The 22,083-nt window shown below is 44.9% G+C and overlaps 1 protein-coding gene across 2 annotated transcripts in view; it reads left to right on the top strand.

The window, feature by feature from the left end:
• Window positions 1-22,083, top strand: part of Rab3GAP1 (RAB3 GTPase activating protein subunit 1) — a 51,036-nt gene that overhangs the window by 10,512 nt on the left and 18,441 nt on the right. The window lies entirely within an intron of this gene.

Genomic DNA, 22,083 nt, shown 5'->3' with positions numbered 1-22,083 from the left:
ATGTGCACAATAAGGACAACAGGAGAGTGGTGCGGTGGAGTGCGCGGGGGGGGGGGGGGGGGAGTATAGTTCAAACCGTTACGAGTCAACGGCCGCAACATGGCTCGCGATGAGTCCCCCGTGCTCGATCCTGCCTGTCGATAAAAACGGACGGGGATCGCGTTCTCATACGAATTCTACTCGTCAACATACTCTCCCGCGATCGTTTCATTTTCTCCAGTGTCTTTTTATTCGTCGTTACAAACTAGTAGAGAGACAATTTCTAACCTGCTCATAAGCGCGAGCCCTGCGACGATTATGATAATGTGGGAATTCGTATGCATATATATATACTGGAAAAGCGAATCTTTCCTCGATTCATCGCCCAAAAGTGACTCGATTACTATTAAAAGTTCTTTCGGAATTTTATCTCATGAATTCGTCTTCCGATTCAGTTATCGCGGAGTTAATTTATTTTGGAATATTTTTTTTCCTGAAAAACGGACGATCGGGGTTATGACTCGGCGCTCGAACGTTTTCGAAAGTTTTGTATCATCGCCCGGCGTCCTACGCAAAGATCAGGCTTTGAGTTTTGTCGTCTCCGCGTTATTTCGTGTCGCGAGCCGAGCGTCCGACGATATTTCACCGCAGGATTCGGAGCCTCGTTCTTCGTGTTTTCGAAACTCGTTCCACATGCTTCGCGGGAAAATCTCGAAGGTAATTACACGGTTTTACTGAGATGATCGCGCGCTCACAAGTATCTCAAGGACGCGCTCGCAATGGTCGAGTACATTGAACAAGTTTCGTTTTGAGCAAAGTGCAAACGAGACTCTCTCTCTTTCTCTCTCCCGTTCGTTTCGATCTCCAACATTCCCACACGACAGTTACCTCGTTAGTTGGCTCCACGTTGCTCAAGCATCGCCGTCTCGCCGATTAATCGCTCCGTTCCTACGTACACGAATAAACCATAAAATCGAATAGATCCGCGTGGCGCGGCGGGAAGCAGCTTCGCGTAAGTTCGGCCCGCAATAAAAGGGGATGAAATACAGCGTCTCTGGCGAGTCTGCGAGGAAAACGGTGCTACTTTTCGGATTTTATAACTGCGCAGAAAATAATCTCGGCAGTGACAGCGCTTCGAGGCTGCCAATAAACACGGACGCGAGCTCACGAACAGTTCGTTCTTACGCTCGGGTTTCAAACGCTTTCGTCGTAAACGTTTCGCTACCTGAAATTGCATCAACTTGGAATTGGAAATCCTAATTCATCGATCCGTTATGCGTCGCGTCAGTTACGATTTTTCGATGTTTATTTTTCGTCGAGTCGCCCGATGAGCCCGTTTCGATAGAAAATTATCGAAAATTCGAGCGGTAAATAATCCCGATTCGTTGGAACGCACTTCATAGCCATTTCTCAGCACACTCACTTCCAATTTCTCCGTCTCTTAAATGACACTATAATTAAAAATAATAAATGCTCGTAGCGACAAGTGAAAAAGAGTATCGGTGATTGAGGAACTGCGGAAAATAAGGAAGCGAAAACGTCGGAGGATTTCGGTCGGAGTTGCTGCGAGCAAGCCGCTGAGTTAGTACGTGCGCTCATCGCGTAATTCTGACGTTTGACCTCTCGCTACGCCAGATCGGCATCGAGTCTCCGTTCGGCTCGCCTTTTTCTACCAACATTTAATTAGCGAGGTTCGAATCGCGCGTGACTCGCACACCGATCGCTATCTCCGGACGCACTTTTCCATTCTTCCTGCTTCACAATTATGGATTAAGCTGGTTTATCGAGCCGCGAAGGAGGGGCCGTTCACCGTCGATTAATAACGCGCGGCATCGCCGTTACTCGCTCCCTCCCCCCTCCCGTTCTCGCTCTCCTCGCCTTCCACTCTTCGCCTCTCATTTCCTTTCCCTTATGCTCAAAATCTCACGCGTATCTCCGCCGTCGATCGTTTTTCCCGGCGCTCCCGCGCGGATCTATGCACTTTAATAAACACCGCGAGCAAGCGAGCCAGCGCACGCGGAGGGTAACAGCGAAAAGGAGAGACAACGAAAGGGATATCGCGAGGGACCTTTCACTCACGATTCCGATTGTAACCCTACCGATAAAAAACCTAACCAAGAAATTCAAAGAAAAACATTCCCATACGAACCCGCGGATAATGCTCGGAATTCCTCGACCGTAACCGCCCATTGGGCAACAACATTATCGAAAGGTTTACATTCGACATGAGAGCGTATCACGCGCCCGAGCCACAAAAACCTTTGATTCCTTCCACTTATCGTCATCTCAACACTTCCCAACTTTTCCTCCCGCGGATCGTTGCTCGCTCGCTGTCCCGGCAAACGTTTTACCCCGCTCGGCAAACTCGGCGCCGATTCTTTGCGTCCGAGCCTCCGAAACTGCGGACACGAATCGTCATTCGATTAGTTTTTTTTGCCCCGGCTCGCGATCCTCGTTTCCTTCGCGCGCCTCCCGCTCATTGAGTCTCCGAGCTCGTTTTACCGGGAGCTCTAACGAGGGAGGGAAAGCGACAATGTTTTTAAGGGGTCTACCCGAATCAGAGGGGCAAAAAAATACTATTTTCACGAATTTTTTTCACCGGTTTCAATTATAAATTGGACATTAAAAGTGTTACGCCGAAAAAATGCACTCTTAAAATACACAAAAAATTTTGTTTATTTTTATTTTACCCACTTTTCGAACAGAAAAATGGAGGAGATAACGGGTCTGAAAAAATAGGTTTTTCGACCGGTTTAAATTATAAATTGGACGTAAAAAGTGTTAGGCCCAAAAAACGCGCTCTTAAAATTCACAAATTTTTTATTTTTATTTTACCCAGTTTTCTCACAGCAAAATGGAGGTGAAAACAGGTCCAAAAAAGTATGCGGGTGTGCGGCTCTTGATAAAATCTCTGGAATGGATGATCGGAGAAGAAAAATAAAAATGGTTTTAGATTCAACAGGCTTTAGCGCATGTCACGCGATTTTTGGATTATCGCAAAAATGACGAAACGGCCGCCATTTTTTCAAAAAACTTGGAAAAAACACGTTTTTTCATAATTTCTTCCGGAATAAAATAGTTTTGGTGAAATTTGAAAATTCGTACGATAATGCGCTGTTGCTACAGTCACGAAGTACACGCGATCAAACTTTGGTAACGATCCGTTCAATGGTTTCCGAGATTTTGTCGACGAGCCGAGAAACGGAGCCGCCGCGGGCCCCTGGAAGTTTGGAGCTCCCATCCGCTTGTGACGCTCGTCGTTAAGGGTGAATGATACAAAAGTCGAAATAATTAGAAATTGATCAAATTTGGTGATAATGTTCTTCAACATCAAGTGCGAAAACACAAATTTTTTCAAAATTTTCTTCAATTTAGTTATCAAGTAATTACGCATTAAAGCAGATTTCTTATGCCCGGAATGTATACCTATATATATGAAAACGATAACTGTACAGAAGAAAAATCTTAAAAAATTTGTATTGTCAAATTTGGCACTAAAGAATATGTTCACCAAATTTTATAAAATTCTGATCATTTTGAATTTTTTAATGTTTTTAGCATGGCAACATTGTATCGCCTGTGCAATAAGGAGGGTGGATCGTGACGATACAACGTTGCCACGCTAAACCACGTTAAAAATATAAAGAATTTCAAAATGACAAGAATTTCATTAAATTTGCTAAATTTATTATTTATAAATACATAAGACAATATCGATTTTTTAACATTTTTCTACTCGAGTTATTGAACACTAAAATTCACGTGTATTAGCATCGAGTTTACACATATACACACGGAGAGAAAATTTCACTAAAAACTACTATGGCGCCATAGAAGTAGGGCTCTATGTCGGTAATATTTATTAATTTTTACCAACATACACAGTCATTTTTTGTAAAGCGACTCGATGAAAATTCATGAATGATGTCAAAATAAATACAAAGGTACACATGTTTACCGGTATATTATCGTACAATCGTGAATGAAATTTCTGTTATTTACCAAAGTTAAGAGTACGGACCAGTCGACTAACCTCACTTGGAATTTTTGTGAACTATGTTAGCAAAAAATAGCACAGAATTGACTTGGAAATTACAATCGCAATTAAAGAAAATCACATGCCAATTTTACCCCCACCACCGCGAATCGTTTTATTCAGAGAAAGTATAGTCTCGGCGAGAGCCTCGGGCCAGCAGACGACAGGGCTGTCAATGTACTTGTCCCGAGACTCTACCGAGTCTCTTGATATTTTTGGTAAAAACCTCCAAAACTTTCAAAACGGGGGGCATAGAAGCCCAATATCGTGGCAGCATGGTAATTCTTACTATTTTTTTTTCCTCTCCGTGCAGTTATACATCTCGTGCATAAGAGCTTCGATTGAACGCTCAGTTATGCGATAACCAGCATGTGGTAAAAAAAATTGAAAAAATTGCGTTTGTATACTTGATGCCAAAGAATGTAAGGACCAAATTTGATCAAATTCTGATTACTTTTATTTCGTGATCCACCCTCCTTATCGCCTCTGATCGTTTCCTTCCAGGCGTAACGAAGCTCTCCCACTTTCCGAAGTTTTTCCAGATCGTATAACTTATTCGAGATTACGAATCGTTACGATAAAGTGCTGTACGCGATTAATTAATGAGAAGAATATTTAATTCGGTGGAGAATAATAGGCTCGAGACAAAATGTCCGATCCGCTCCAGTTCCAGGGCCAGAAGAGCGGCCACTTGGCCGATTAATTAATCGCAATCGTGCTTTTAATTATCGCCGTGCGTTTGACTAGCCGAGTTATTGCGATTTAATGGAAATTGTCCTGGAAACCTGCGCAGCTCGCCTCGATCGCTTCTCGCTCAGTTTTCCGCGAGCTTCTGCTCCCCTTTACGGAGTTTTAAGCGTTTCCCTATTTTTGAATTCCGGCTCTATGCAAATCTCCGGGATCTCGGTGTGCCGAGGCGCCCCCGACAAAAGGTTTTACGAAATGTATAATCGCGGCGAAACGGCCCGGCGAATAACGGTTCGGACGAAACGCCGGGCGCGCAGCCGCTCATTCGCTCTCGTGCATCCTGGAAATGCGAGCTTATTCGTAAACGCCGGAACCCGAACGTTTGCTGTCCGCGATCCACCATTTTGATTCTTACATCTCAAGACGAGTGCACGATTCGAGCTGGCAGATCAACGGGTTTCGAGGAAACGATCGTGCATTCCTCGGAGTTCGAGCTCGCCACTGGTAACGACGCGAACATCCGTTTCAGGAGCTGCGACGAAGGGTCGCGCGCCAAGGAAGTCTCTTTACCCAGTTCCCAAAGTGCCCCCGGAGCACCGTCTGCGGCACTGAGAACAGCCGCGGGAGACTCCGAATTCCAAAACCGTCGACGCCCCCCGACCCGGAAGCGACCTTGACACACTTGGCGGGCTCTCATCCTTACGCGAGACCGTTGAAACTTAACCTCGAGACAGCGGAATACGTAATCGGGAATGCGAACGGCCTAGGCGATCCTCCTGCTCGTTTTCGATCGATGCCAGAGGTGAACGAACGCTCCAAACGCGAAGGAGCATTCGCAGCGAAATTCAACAGTCAACGCAGTACTAACCGGTCTTCGCCAAAATCAAACGCAACGATTTCGGGCCACGATTTAGTCGCGCAACACCCAACGAACATCGCTCGCGCATCGATCATCCGTTCTCTTGTTCTTTGTGGAAACGTCGCTTCGAATGGTCTCAAGAAGCTCGAGCAGAAGGTCGAGAATAAAAGTAATGAAATATTCACTCCGATTGGGGAATCAACTTCGGGCATTCACAGAAAATCAACAATCTTCCTCCTCCTTTTACTCCCACTTCCAATTGGCTAAGATCTGCATCGAAAATCCATTCTCATGAGTCACGAGAAACACCCAAACGCCGAGTTGCTTCAACTATGTCGAATCGAATTAAATTCTTTGTCCCACTGCCTGGAGCTCCAACCAATTCACAAAAATTATTTTCTCGGACTTCAGTACTCTTATATTATATTTGAGATCAATAAAAAAAACTCTGTTCCACTAGTTTCAATTTTTATAAGCTTTCACAAATCCAACGATCATGAGCTGCAAAAAAATATTTACAATCTTTCTACTAAATTCATGACACTATTTCCACGAATCTGCAACCCAGAAGAGGCTTCAAAATTCACGATGCTCGTTCGAAGTTCAATTCGCCGAGCATAAAGTGCCTCGAAATCGTCGTTTTTAGTAATCGAATTGCAGATTTTATTTGGAAAAAAAAAGAGAAAAAAAATGGAAAATTGATCTACTTCAATTAAAAAAATATCGAGTGATCGATTTCTCTGCACGAGTTTCGAGCAGAGCAATCAAGTTCGTCCATCAACATAGAAAATCAATCTCTTTCCTCGTTCCCCAACTTCCATTCGCAGAAGAGCTTAAAACCCTCCTTTCGAATAAATTACTTAAGTCCAGTCCCAAGGTCTCCAGCTCCTATTTCTGCTAGAAGAAAATCCGGCCGAAGGTTCTCTCCGAAAAGCAGTAGCGAAAAGTCGATTGGTCCGTTGAACGAGCGCGAAGTGTTCCTGAACCGAGTAACGCGATGATCTAATTCGTCTTACTCAACAAAAATGTTGTAACGAGTGGTTGATTTTCTTTGAATAATGAAAAAAGTTCGAGATGCCGAAGCCGATATCGGAGTCCGTGAATTCGAGATGAGACGGTTGAGATGGCTCATGCGATGATAAATGGAAAGAGCGTTATCGTAAGATCCGGTGAGGGAATCTCGATTTACAGAGCGGAATTATTGGGCGATGTAATTCGAACTAACTGTTTTTTTTCTTTATTTTTAACGGGGGAGGTAAACGACGTTTTATTGCGGAGAAGCACGTACGGTTAATTAATCGAGTTGGTGGTTCCGTTACGGGAGTGCGCCCGTAAACACATGAAAATAATAAAAATCCACGTGGACGGTTTTCGTGCGCACGCGGCGATATTCGAGCGTTTCTATGATGGAGCGAGTGGGACGCGGTACACTTGCTAACCGGGCCGTTCGCCTAGTTCCGAGCGAGCGCTGATTCGTCCAAAACATCTTCCTCTCGCGGCCAACACTTTTTACGCTCGTTCATTTTAATCCCCGTTTTACGCTGCGCAAACTGCGCTTCTTGAGAACAAAATACGATTGTACGGTTCCCGTAACGCTGGGCAATGGAATTGATCGTCGTTTTGCTCTCCGCTGAGCTCTCGAGGCCTCCCAGGAGACTGGTGACGAGAATAATGAAAAAGTATGTGCAACAACTCGAAACTCCCTGCACCAGGCAGTTCCTGGCGCGTAGTAGTTTACTTACGACGACCAAAATTCGTCGCTCTTTTAAAGTCGTTCAGCCGCTCAATGAATTACGCCGAAGACCCACTTTTTGTTGCGGTAAATAATACAGTTTAAGGTCCCCTGATAACGACAGGCACAGTTCCGGGGCCTCTCACGGGACGATCTTTTCAATTGTTTCATTTACAATATTGAGTTTTTGGGAGAACAAACAAGAAAACATAAATTTCATCAAATTTATTTTTGAGACTGACTCACGTGCTTTTATTCGTCAAGAAGTTTCGCTCTTTTTTAATGATCGCTTTTTCTCTGTGCCATTACACCGATACAAACTCTCTTTTGCGCAATAAAAATGTTCTCCAGGGTTATGCGTATTTCAAGTGTCACCGCGGTATCGACTCAATCATTAACTTTTCAAGTTGAAGTATAGATTTTATATTTTATGATAGGTTTGAAGCATATTTTATTGCATCTCAATGTAAGTGTTTGCTAATTTTATTAATAATTTATACTTCAAATTAATCAACATAAAGTAGTTGCAAACTCGACTAATAGTCGTAGAACGGCCGCGAAATGCTTTGAAAACTTTTGTTCAGTAGAAGTTTAAGATAATCGTCGAACGGATTCGATGTCCGGAAAATGGTCGAAAACGACGAGACAGAAAGAGCCTCCTTAACGAAACCACAATGAAGATAAAGAGGAAAAACGAAGGAGAAACGCAAATGACTGGAGACGCGGAGGTTTGATGTAATTAAGCGAAAAAGTTTGGTCCCGCGAGCTTCGGAAGATCGGTGCAGGGGACTATCAGAGTATGACGCGGAGAGAATCGAGTTTTCCCTCGTTATAAATCTTCTCCGTTCCATATAAAAGCCCGAGGATATGGCCTTGAAATATATTCTCACTCCCGAAGAGTATTGACTGCTCGAGTGATTTCCGCGCGATCCTCACGCGATAGCAGCCCAACGCATCGTATCACGTTCGTGGATACTCCGACGGATCTTTCTAGGATCGAAGAGAGCCAGGAAACTCCTCGATCGTCAAGCTACTCGAAGCTTCGTGGCCAGTAAATTGCTGAAGAAGTACAAGAGCCGCGAGGAGATCTTAACACTCGACTCGGCCGTGGAAATGACTGGTATTTGCAAAATTTGCAGCAATTACGTATCAGATTTCCACTAAAACGAGCTGGATAATGAGCCTCGTTGGGATATCGAGATCGTTGGAGAAGCATATTTGCGGAAACGGTGAATATTCCCGGCGGCGAAGTTGCTCGTAATGAATCGTGGAATAATGAAAAATATCTTTAAACGTTGAATTCATGAATACAGTAAGATGGAGAACGATTCGCGGTGGTATGCTCGCTCGAGCCTCGCGTACTTCAGGTGCGGTGGAATCCGAGTCCTTTCACTTTCGTTCTCTTTTCAATCTTTCCCTCTTTCTTTCGAGCGAATAAATGTTACTAATAGACACTTGTATACGCCCCCACAACGTCCGATGTATCATAATTATATCGCGGAATTCAGAGCTAGCGAGCAGCACACGAGATAGCACCAATCTTCACATAGGGATCTTTCCCTCTGCGCCAACTCCCGGGACATTTGACAACGAGATTTCTCATGGATTCGGATCCCAACGAGTGTCTACCGGCTCGTTACTAAAGTTTCAATGTAACGAAGTTAGATGAACAGAAAAAGATACAGAGAGAGCCGCAGGATAATCAAATTCTTTTTTTTCATTCTGATCAAAGTGATTCAAGATTAAATTTAAAGTAGTTCGTGCACGAAACGATTTTCTTAAGAAAATCTCGAAATTTACACAGAGTTTAAATCGGTAGTCGACTACTGACACGCACGCGTCAATTTTACAGGGTTCCTCTTATTGGCTATTCAGATAAATGTGCTTAAATATGAAGAAAAAATACACAGGGCTATAAACAACTAATGAACGTTTCTTACGAAGTTTATAAAAAAGTACGCAGTAACGATCAAGTATATAACGAAGGTTTGGCAAAAAATTCGAGACGATTCTCTTGCTCGTAATGAAGATATATAATACCTTAAGGATTGAACGAAATTGCATGGTAATGAGCACTCGTATAACCTCACACTTGTTTATTTCGGCATTTTGTTTCTTCTTGGTTTGGCCCACATTCCCGTCACAGCCTTCTGTCTTTTTATTAATACTTTTTTCTTTACCCATTTCCCTTCGTGTTTTCCCTTTGCGCTCTCTACTGCGATTTTTTACATAAAATCTGTAGTATTTTTGCCAGGGACGAGTGAAATTTGGGATTGAGTCGCGGCGATGGATCCCCGATCAAAGAATGGCTTGTAATTTCATTCGCCAAAAGATGAGTAGAAAAAATGTGTTTGCAATTTCGAATTGATAACTCTGACATTAATTTAAAGTGGTAATATCTTTAATTAGGAATCGAGACAATTTAGACACCGATAAAATACGATCCTTCGGGCATCATCTACCTTAAGCCTTCGTAGATGTTGTGAGGTTGGAAACGATTCGCGAGCGAGCTACTTTGGTACCGTTTCAAGGGACCAGCAGGGGTGCCGATCGGTCTGCGGATCCCCCTCGCGTGTCTCCTTGGCTTTTACGCGGTGGCTTTGAATCCGTGTACTGTCCTCGGGACCAGGATGCATTTGTTAAAGGTCGTTGCTAGATCGTCGCTGCTTCTTTGCGTTCGTCGCAGAGAGAATTTTTCGGTTTGATTACGAGAAGGAGACTTTGAGTTCGAATTCTGGACGAAATACGGAGAGAGTATACGCTCGTCATGGGAAACGACGCGAGGCCGTTTCTGGAAGACAAAAAACCGGTGGATTCGTAATGAGAAAATGATTTCACGTACGACTCCATAAACGATATACTTCTCTCGTGTCTCGTCCCTCAACACTTTTCTCGTTAATTGGTGCGATCTGATTAGAAACCCGCTCCGCGGAGATCGTTCTTTCACTCTTTTCCTCCCGCGAACTCTCCTCCCGTCTCGATTTGGTTTAATTGTTTCAATAAAACGTGACGTTTTGACGTCTCCGGAGTCAGAGAGAGAGAGAGAGAGAGGGAGAGAGAGAGAGCAACGTTCCTCTTATTTATCGACTTTTTATGCATATTAGCACGCTCAGGCTCTCAGTAATGACGGCTTTGAAAGACGGAGAACGGCTACTCCGTTGAGGCTTTTATACGAGACTTCCTACGTCACGCGAATCTTTGTTTAGGAACAAGAATTTCACGAATCGTTTCGATTCTCGGTCTTTCGATTGCTTCCAAAATGATCGCGGTGAAATGTCCAAGCCCCAAAGACAATATTTCTTAACCCAAAACATTCGCTAATTATTCTCAAACGTTGCAATAAAAGATCGACGAAAAAACTTGCGTACAATTTGGACGGAGCGACGTGCGCCTCGGAGGATCTTTCAAGCGACAATTTTCCTCGACGAACTTCCAAGTGATTTTTATTTAAATCGTTTTTTTAATTTGAAATTTGAAAAGATTTTTATCGCGAGACTTTGAACTGGCTGCGAAACTCCGGAAGGCTGAAAATAAATGAGCGACGAACCAGAGGTCGATTCGACACGAAGAATCCTCTGCAAAAACATCGGCTTGCAGGAACAAGCCAAATAAAATGTACCAACGGTATCAACAATGGCAGTAACTGCGATATAATTCAGTTTATGTAAATTCCTTGACAGGATGATTGCTCATTCGTTGGCATGTGAACACGAGGCTTTGCACACGAACGAGTTCGTTTCGTACCTAGAAAAGGACGAAAAAACTGGAGAAAGATAGCGACGAAGCTGCCGAGCCGAGTCTCGCCTCTTTTGTGTTGCATAAACTCGTGGATTCACACTATTAATCTGAAAATGTTTGTGAAAGCTGCCGGAGTCTGGTTGCTCCGGATGGCACATATGCGGATGTCGAGTCGGATTCACGAACGAGATTCCTCGTCGTTCGTTCGAACGTTCGTGTGTCTTTACGTTTGTAAACACGGTTGTGCGCGCGAGAACGGAAGTTTCTCATTCTTTTGCCGCTCTCTTCCTTCCTGCAGACGATTCTGGCTGTGCGAGAAGACGCCGAGGAAGAGAGGCGCCGTTACAATCCTGCGGCTGCGGGGGCCCTGCCTAAGGTTCTAGTGAACCGTCTCTCCGTCTCATTGAGGGCTTTGGCATTGCTTGGTCGAAGAAAATTTGACAGCGCGAGCACCTCCAGCACCGACTAAAGTGCTGAAATGAATCTCCCGATTCATTTCAGCAGTTTCAGCGGTTTAATCCTTCGATCTCGTCGCAGTGGATCTCAGGATGGTGCGGAAGCGTCGCTCGAAGAGCGTCACGAGTCCTCCCTCGCTGTCCGAATCGTCGTGGTTTTCTCGAGGATCGAATAGCCCCTGAAGAGAACTCGTTCGAATTCCGACACCGAAGCTCTCTCTCTCGAACGATCAACGGGACACGGTGACTCGGTGACACGAAACCCCGGAGAATCCTCACGAAGGTAAATGACGTGGAAACTGTAACTCTCCGAAGACACGCTCGAGGGGTCGATTATGCGACGAGTGGGGCACAAGAATTCAGGCTATTTTTCAGTTTCTTTCAATGGAACGTCCTGTGGGACGGAGGCGAAAATTTATTCGAGCAGTTCCCTCGCGACACAATGAAAGAGGAAATTTTCAAGCGGCCTCTCGCACCGGCGCTCGAGAAGATAAAAAATGGTATTCAGACGCTTAGGAAAGCCGGAGGAATTCAAAGTGCAATAACGTTTGGACGATCTCCTGGCCGAGATAGACCGTGTGCCCCGTGCCATAAACTCGTGTACGCGAGGTTCGTACAACTTTGAATAGTTATCGTAGCGCGGAGCGTGTGCAGGAAGTGGAGTCGAGGACCTCGCGACCTCCCTCGCTCGATCTTCCTCGTTCTTTATTTTCGCGATGACAATCTCGAGTCACTCGGTCACCGCTCGTCACATGAGCAAAGACAAATAACGACGGCTCGATCGTGACAATAACGCAGAGGAGGGAAGAGCAAAGAAGACTGCGGGCTCCAGCCTGTCTCTGTGCTCCAGCGACAATGGACCAGGACCACACCGACGATCACTCGATTAGCTCGAGGCTCTCTCGTGATCGGACGTTTTCTTTCTTCCCAGCAGGGAAAAACGCTCGGAACTGAGAGGAGGAAAGGGAGAGAAATACGAGAAAAGGCTGGCGCGGGATCGGGCCCGGGAGGCCGCGGACGGTTGTACACCTGCGTGAGCGAGCGCGCTTCTTCCGTCTTCAAAATGCCTCGTCAGTCGAGACCAGGCTCATCGTCTGCGCCACTCAGTGTAGTTATAGTCATTACGCTACGGTGAAGTCTGCAATTTTCGCCCTGCTCGATCTTACGACCTCTCAAGCTCCGCGGATACACGGAAAACTTGAGATTCTACAGTTATGTCAATTTCTTCGACTCGGCGTCGCTCCATGATCGCCCTTCGCCAATCCCAATCTCGCTACGTTTACAATCGCATTTTCAACTTTTCAGGCCTATAAACCCGCCGCACTCTCCTCGAAACCACAGTCCTGGGGGAGCTCTTCAGACTCGAGGAACGAGAGAACTTGCTTTGTGCGACAGACTTTTTGCCTCCTCGGAGATCGTCAGTCGAACCTGGTAACTAAACTTCGGTTAGCAGACAAAATCCCACTCGAGTTGACCAACATACGAGGAAACTCAGTCGTTCTGCTGAACGAAATCATTCGGCATTGAAAAAAAGTCGAATTCGCATGATTTCGGTCGAACTGCGAATGGATTTCTCTCGATGACCAAATTTCTTTTTTCTTACACGAAGAGAATTCAGGTGCATGATCAGTCGCACTTGCGCGAGTGCGAGAAAGATAGCTGCGAAGTGGCTGCACGGTTTACTCGGACACGCTTGATTTTTTGAGAAAAATAAAAGCTACACCCTGTTCTCTGATGAAATAAGAATAGCGCGTGACTCGTATTTTCTTTCAAATATCAAGCTACTCGGAATAAACCCTGCAGCAGGATTTTTACCGACTGAGGAAGCGCAGCGTGAAATTCACCGTTAAGGACGCGTCGAGGCATTGGAATGAAAATGATGCCATCGCTTTTAAGCATAGTGAAGTGCAAAAAAAAATCAGTTCAATTTTCAGACAGTTTAGGAGCGTCGTTGCTGAGAAAAATCAATAACAATTTGGGCCAAAGACACATTCGGCGATATCTCCGTTAAAAATGATGCTAAAAATATGAAATTTTTTAGGCAACATGAACAAGGCTTGCTGAATAATGTGTCATCAGTTTTTTCAGATTCATTAGGAGATTTGCTGAGATTATATTAATGATAATCTGTTTCCCGTGCAGTTTTTTGAGGCTGGGATCGTCACCATCCGTGTCTTCGACTGAGCTTTCACCAGTTTTTCTCGTCTTCTTTTCCCAACTCTTCGTCAAAGTGTATGCAACAACAATATTGCCAAACTGTAAACTGGCCTAACTTTTGCCAAATGTTCAGTTTAATAACAGTAAATATTGCAAATAAGAGGTCAAAATTTACTAAATACTCTCGTAAAAGTGAACAACAAATATTTCATTCACAGGAAAATTCAATTTTCCTCCCATAGCATCATGAATCGCAGTTCGTCACCGCACTTTCGTTACTCCCGATAATTTATCAAATTTCATTATCTCCGTGCCGGCCAACTTTTTCTCCGAGCTCAGTTAAAATCCGTTTTCCCGCGAATCCTCGGAATCCGCGATCGGTTTGAGGCGCATTTCGGTGGAGGCTGAGAGAATCGTGCGTTGTTATACGAAGAACCAATCGAGTGGGTAATTGGCGCACGGCTAAGTTCCTCCGTGTTTGGACGACGAGTATCCTATATATTTAGCGTTACGAGGAGGTACAGTGAGTACGGGAGTTCTCGTATCGTAAGAACGCACGCAAAGACTACAGCTGCTTTTGAGCCGCTACTGCGCTTACGGCGCCTCGCTCCGTGTTGCGCTTCCCTCGGATCTTCGCTCCTTCGATTTACGACCTGCCGAACTTTCCATATGGCTTGTAACGGTTCGCTCGTTCCAGCCGGAGTCGGCACAATATTCCTCGACCACGAGCATCTCGAGTACTGTTAACCGCGCTCCGTCTCACTAGTCTCTCGTAACGTATCGAGCACACGAGCGTATGCGCGACAACGCTTCGTGCTTCTGCTCGCGAACGTGCGCTCGATCCCAGGAGACAGTTAGGCCGCAGGATTCGGAGACGAAAAATTCCTGATGCATGGCTGAGGAGGCAGCGATCAATGAGCTGACGATTTGGCGATAACGCCGGCGAGGAAAATCGACGAGGAAATTCGTTTAATCTCCTTGAGAGCCGTACTTTTATGCCGGTTTTCCCGAGTTCGATAAACCGGCGCCCAGAATAAGATCGGCTCACTTCGGGGCGAGGGACTCGCCGATAGCTGGCAAGAGTTCGAGCGGAGTTCGGGCTCGGGGCTCTGTACGCTCGTAACTTTTGGAGCGCAGGTGTGGCGCGAAGCTCTGGAGCTACATTCGAGCGAACACTGCGGAAAGTGAACGTCTTGGAACTATTTTGCGGGAAATGCGCTTGGGAGAAGGTAGCCGGGGCAGTATCGTACACTTTCCTACGGATGTGTGGACGCTACAGAAAAAGCTGGTGCTAATTTGAAACACTCCGGAGCCTCGTTCGGCCCTTGACTCGATGATTTTCATGCTCGTTTGGCCTTCTCGACGATTCTGACCTTAGCAGCCTCGGGGGTCTCGTAATTCGTCAAATCCTGGTCCAAACGCACTCGCCGGAGCTCCTGACAGATGCTTGCACATTGAGCAACACGCAGGCGGACCAAAAAGTTTTCTCACCCTTTTCATACAGAAACTGCGATAAAAAGCTTCACCACAAATCGCGATCGTGCCCGATCGTTTTATTCTCTGGATTCGATCAGCGGCGTCTACTTTCAATATTTTTGTCCACAACCCCCAACTTTTTTCGCTGAAACATCGAATTCGGTGATTCGATTCGATTTATTTGCTGACTTATTGTGTGTGTGTGTGTGTGTGTGTGTTCGGACCAACCAATCGCAGCCGTTTTCTTCTCAACGTCGCCACTGTAACGAAGCGTCTTTCGATCGGGCCTCTGGATCGTTGCCTCGAGCCCGCGCGCCGGGGTCCAAATTCATGCGAATATTTCCATATTTATCAACGTACACGTTGTGAGAGAGTGAAGATATAGAGCGCATAGGAAAGAAGCAGTGATCGGGTGTGCGCAGTACCTTTTTATGGCCTTACAACTTTCATTTCACTCGCGCGCGGGCCCCCGATCGGCGAGCGCGCGCGACGTCTCGCATGTACCGTGTTTTCGTTGTTTTTGCGACGTTAAAACCGGAGCAAACGTATAAAACAAGAAAAGCAGCGATGATGAAAAGCCGCGCGTGACGCGGTGCGAAGCTAGAATACGCAGGAGTAAACCACCCTCGGCACGACGCTGCGCTCGACCTCGTTTCTGCGCATTCAGTGGAAAAATAAATCTACGAACTTTTCACTTCGACGATTTCGATCGGGTTTCAGAGGAAAACAGAAATTCATTGATTCTACTCGTATCAGGCCTCAACGAAAGTCAACGAATCAAGAGCGCGGAGAAAACTTTTCCCAACTCGAGTCGGAGACCGTTCGACCAGCAGCGCGATCTCGCTTCTCGTTCTTTTTCTCTAGATTTCAATCGTTCGATCGAAAATACAAAACGATCGAAATAAAATTCACTTTTCTCTATTAATTTTTATAAATTCCGTAAATTTTTGCTCCCAAGCTTTTACGTTTTAGAATTAAGATCGATTGAAATTCTCAATTAAATTTTTATTACAATATTTTCGTTTTCTGGTCAAAAATTTTGTTGGATCAAAGTCGTTAAAGAAGTTCGGCCGTTCCATGACACTAGTCGAGTTCAACTACTTTATGTTGATTAAATTCAAGTCTTAATTATTAATAAAATTAATAAACACTTACATTGAGAATATTTGTATCACAAGATTCTAATAAAATGCTTTAAGAACGGCGTAAAAGATAAAATTTATACTTCAACTCGAACAGTTAATGATTGAGGGAATATTTTTATTGTGCGAAAGAAAGTTTATATCGGTGTAATATGCCACGGAGAAAAAGAAATGTTCAATTCGATGAAAACTTGACTTTTTTTATGTTTTCTTTCCTAAAAGCCTGCTCGTAAGGTAACGTTTTTTTCAAAGAAACGGAATCGCTGCGATAAATTTTCTTCGCGATATAAACTTTTTCGAAGCTTTAAGGTAAATCCTGTACTGCGTGCTGGTCAAATGAGTGCTAAATTTTCAAAACGCTTTTAAACCAAGTTCAACGTACCGATTAAACTTATTGTTAATAGATATGTATTCGAGCATATTTTATTAACGCGAAAAAATATTAAAAATGATAGATTTGCAAAACTGTCAACTGATAGATGCAAATTTCCATGATGACACATTTTCACAAGTATTTTTCAAAGAATCATCTGTATTTTTTAACCGATCTTATTGCACCAAGTCTCATTTTGTTCCACTACGAATTCACCACGTAGATTTTCCCTCGAATTCATTCCTTCATAAATTATGAATGAAAAAGTTTTTTCACTTAATGAAACAATTAGCTGCAACAGTGAAACGATCAAGTTGAAAAACATGGTGGATTCATAGAGGACCAGTTGACGAACAAAATGAGACTTGTTGCAACAAAATCGTTAAAAAAACGCAGATAATATGAAAAATACCAGTGAAAATGTGTCAGCGTGGAAATTAGCATTAATCAGTTAATGGTTTTGCAAAACTAGCGTTTTTAATATTTTTACATCTTACTGAGATATGCTGCCATACAAATCCACTAACAATACATTTAATTGGTACGTTAAACTTGGTCTGAAAGCGTTTTGAAAATTTAGCACTTATTTGACTAGCATGCAGTACCTTAAACCTCAAAATAGGAAATGAAATAATTTCAAATTTTGCCCTGTAAGAGACCCCGGTCCTTATCGTTGTCAGGGGACCTTAAACTATCGTTTACCACAAAAAAGTGGACCTCCACCGTACTTTATCGGACGGCCGAACTCCTTCAACTTGGACGACAAAATGGCAAAGCGTCGGAGCACGAATGGTAATAAATGAATGCGAAAAAATGAAACTCGAAAGTCATATTTCACGAGCTCCGCGGCTTATCGTGAGCGAGTCAAGTAATTCTGTTAATTTCAATATGTAAACGATAGACGTAACGTGTATTACTCAATGAACCTGTTACCGAGTGAATTTAGCGGACACGAGAAGGTGATGAATTCGTTTATTAATTACGCGCGACATACGATACGTTAAGAGTTCGAGGGGCCAAGAAAAAGCGTCGTAGATCATTGAGGATAATTTCAAGGTGTGTCAGCTCGTTTCACATCACCGAGTACTTCGCTTTTCTCTAGAATGTCTGCGGAGACGCGCGAAATGCACCGGTCCGCCGCCGCTTATTTTTCTCTCTTTTCCGTTTAATTCTTTCCTCCGTCTCGTTCTTGCTCGCTCAGTCGACGCCTTCTCGGAGCTGCTCGCTAGAGAGAGAGAGAGAGAGAGAGCAACGCGATCGCAAAGATATTGCCAACTTCCGTTTTTATTCCCGTAAGTAGAGCGAGCCCAGCGGGCGCGAGAGGAGAACAGTGTGACGAGGAACGTCACGATTTCGCGAATCGGATCGTGCGGATTCTCGTCTCGATTTGGTGATCGGCGCGCTTATTTTTTTCATTGAAGAATAAATGAACGAAAAGACTGCTGCTCGTTCTCGATGAATCTCGGAGAATTGAGCGCACCCGGGGCTTCTACGTTCGATTTGGAACGTTCTTAAAAAAACTCGATTACGTTTCAAAAAATGAGTCGAAAAACTCGATTTGGGTGAAGCGAAAATGGAGCTCGTGGCTCCTTCGCAATCGGCGTTGGCGCCTGGACACGAGGACGAAAAATAACGAAATCGAGAAGAATGCGAGAAAAGGGGGGATCGAGCGGGAGGGAAAGAATAATAAACAGAGAGGCGGGGAGATAAATCGAGCCAGGCAAGTTTGCCTTCTCGTCGTCCCGTTACTATCGAGAGACTTGAATGCTCGCGCGTCGCTCGGTGCCCTCGAATTATCGGCATTCTCGTAAGGTGATGAGCGAACAAAAGGCTGCGAGTGTTCCCCGCGGACCATTGTGTTACGTATCGAGAAAAGAATTTACGAAGGAGCTCCGAGAGGGAGTGAAAAAAGGATGTTCACTGGAGCTCCGGAGCGTGGTTGAGGTTGCGTTAAGGGGTTTTGTTCACATCGACGAAACGCGAGGAGCGAAAAAGTCGTCTCGGGGAAGGCGCGCAGGTGTTTTCACTCGAACGCGTCCCTTTTGGATCGCGGAGACGAGAACTCGCTCGCTCGCGATTGAGACGGCGACGTCACAGGCTTCGAGAGGCGCTCTCGCTCGCGACTCGAAAGCCTTACCTCACCCATTCGAGGCAGAAATTCAGGATTCCGCGCTGATGAGTCACATAATGGCGAATGAGCCAGACGCGCGCGCATTCGCAGATGCTTTTCATCTCATTTTCAATAAACTTGGTGGCCGCGACCGCGGGATGGGAAAGTCCGAGTGAAAACCGATCGAAGCACCTTTATTTTCTTTCTCTTTTTTCACTCCGATATTCCACGCTGTCGAACTTTCCCTCTCGTTCGGGCTCATCTGACGTGCCATTTAACCGTCAATCAGCACGCGCTCCGCGACCTCCGTTACGATGCTCGACGCTCGAATTTACGTACAGCAACGCTCTTACGAAGCTTCGTTGCAAAATCCCTCCTGACGCTTCAAGATTCCGACTATTTATTGGGCAATCAAACGTCCATCAATCGCCAGTCGTGTATAGCCGTGCTGATCGAGTGCGAGCCTGTAAAATCTGATCGAACAGTGCGTTGGAATTGCCGGTCGCTGTGAGCTCACGAATCTCCGAGGCCTCAAAGAATTTCAGCATTCTCACAGAGGCTGCCGGAGAGAAAACTCCGTAAAATAATTCCCCCATTTTTCATCTCTTAGTACACAAAGGTGTGAAATGAGCCTTCGATAAACCGGGTCAAAGCGAGCATCGATCGATTTTATCACCGCGTCTCTGACCCACTCGAGTACAATTTTACTGCTCCGTGACTCACGCGGACTCGCGCAGATGATCGGACGGCTCTTCGCAGGGAAAACAGTCGCGTCACAATCCCCCAAAACCGCTCATCCGAATCGCTTCTAATTCGAGATTCTTTTGTCCCGTTAAGAAAACATTTTCAACGGGGAATAATAAAAAGGTTTTTCACTCTCGATCGCGACGATCCTTGTAAAAATAAGGCTCGTAAAAACCATTGAAATTCTACGCGCACGCCTCCCCCCAAAAAACGATCTTCGATCACGACAATAAAATAATTCTATTGCAAATATTCGTAAAATGGTTGCACCAACAATCGTACGAGGATTCCGAATCTGCCTCGTCGCTCTCTCATCGTCAATGCCAGCGATACCGCGTGACCGCTGGACCTGAAACTCCGGGCGAGAGCAGGTCGAACTGGATTCGCCGCGGGCATGGGAATTGACCGGCAGAAAGCTTGTTGTGCGGCCGCTGCCGCACTTGTTTGTATTTTTGCATCTTAAATGTAACTGTGTTTTCGTAGGTGTGTTCCAATGGGCTCGCAACATGACGGGGATTTTTTCAAAAGGTTTTTTTTTTTACCCACGCGGAAATAATGCAGGCCTCTTATCACCTTTGCTCGACGCGTCATTCGTGTACACGAGATTAGCTCATTAACCATTTGAGCCACGATGGACGGAAGAGAATTGTAAAATTAGGGGACTAAAGATCGAACCCTGCGGAGATCGACCTCCATGAATCGGAGGATAATCGAACTTTGAATCGATCGACGTCACTACGTAATCGTACAATCGAGACTTACGACTTACGTCGAAAAACAACGAGATTATTAAGGGCTGCTTTAGAAAGTCAAAAAATCGATTGTTTTCGGGAATGTTTTTAGGATAGACGCGGAAACAACTCAGCGCAGCGAACTTTTCGGTATAGTTTCAAGGATATTTCGAAAGTAGAAGAACATTTTTTTTAATGCGAAAAATACTAATTTGTACATGGTTCATGCTCCAAGTCTGATTGTCGAAGTTTCTCAGCTGCGTGCAATGTGGAGATCGTTATTATCGTCTGCGACAAAAATTCCAAATTTTTTTTCCATTCACATATATTTTCCTTCCATACGAATCTATGAAAACTCGAAAAATTTCCGAAATTCTATATTTACAGTACGTTGAAGTGATATCTTTCTTCTTTAGAAGCGTTTTTTTTTTCAAACTCGCTAAAAATATAGAATTTCGCAATTTTTTCGAGTTTTCACAGGTTCGTATGGAAGGAAAATATACGAAAATGGAAAAAAAATTGGAATTTTTGTTGCAGACAATAATTACGACCTCCACATTGCACGCAGCTGAAAAATTTCGATTATTAGTATTCAACAAATGTTTTTCTACCCGTGAAATATCCTCGAAACAATACCGAAAAGTTTGCCACGTTATGTCCATCCGTGCCAAAAACATTGCCGAGAGCACTCGATTTTTTGACCTTTTAAAGCAGGCCCCCTCGTAATGCTTCGAACGAGGAATTCCTCTGATGTTAAAATCCACATTTTCAATGTCTAGTTTCCATATCTCGCAGGCTCGCCGTAGAAATCGAATGAATCCGGTACTCCTACTCGAATGACGAGTTTCCGCATGAACGGGTCCCGCGATTTTCGTCTTTGGCGAGCAGGAATATTAACGGGATAGTTGTTTTGATATAAATAAAATAAAGACTCACATTTAAGGGGCATAAAGTTGGGGATTATATAAAGAGCGGTGCGCGCGGGGCCAATTGCTTTTAGGATCAGCGTTCGAGCTCGCCGCGTAATTGCATTTCGATACCGATTCCCGCGTCCAGCTTCCATGCTCTAATGGACCAATCCCATTTATCATTTCTCGTATCTCCTCGCCAGTACGTTTGTCCGTGGATATTTCCCGTTTCGATGAGAGATTTCTCTGCTCGCGTACGTGTTTATGCGCGCGTGCAATACACCGAATTGGATAAGTAAGTGGCATGTGAACTCGGGCTGGCTGTTGAACATTTCCAGACAATAATAGGCCATCGAAGTGCTCGCGATGCTCGTTTTCTTCGTTATTTCGCAATGGACTGCGAGCCTACGAATTCCTCGAGGTTTTCAAATCCAAAGAAGCCTGCTCCTGAGTCGAATGATCATTTCGTCAGTATTTTCGTGCGGATGCCCTAACCGAATTCGTGGCTACGAGCATCGAGTCTCTCGCGTCGGTATCTTTCGATCACCGACGCGTGTACCGCGATTACGCAGGGCCACATGCGGAGACCGGCGGACGGCGAGCTTCGAGGTGATAAAAATCAAGGAAAAGAGCGTAGTTCGATGTTTTCCTGGGGAAACTTTGACGGCACGATTAAAAAGCGTTTCCTATGTGAAAGGGTTTCGAGACGAATTTCATCGTGCTCGAGGAGCACCCAGCGTCGTCCCTGGTATTCGTGCCAATTATTCAATCCCGTGGAGAAATTAATTGCGAAGCAACCGCAAAGCGGGGCCCGAGCCATGTGGAGGGCACGAGGCGAGTGAATGAGAGCTAAGAAAAGGCGTTGAAAGCCAGGTGTCGAGGCTGTTCGCGGAGCACGCGATTGCCAAAGAGTGTCGATTATTCCGAGTTTTCTGACGCAACGCTTCCACCATCGC

Source organism: Venturia canescens, chromosome 5, assembly GCF_019457755.1.
Source record: "Venturia canescens isolate UGA chromosome 5, ASM1945775v1, whole genome shotgun sequence".
Lineage (NCBI taxonomy): Eukaryota > Metazoa > Arthropoda > Insecta > Hymenoptera > Ichneumonidae > Venturia > Venturia canescens.
This window is presented reverse-complemented; position numbering and strand designations above follow the sequence as displayed.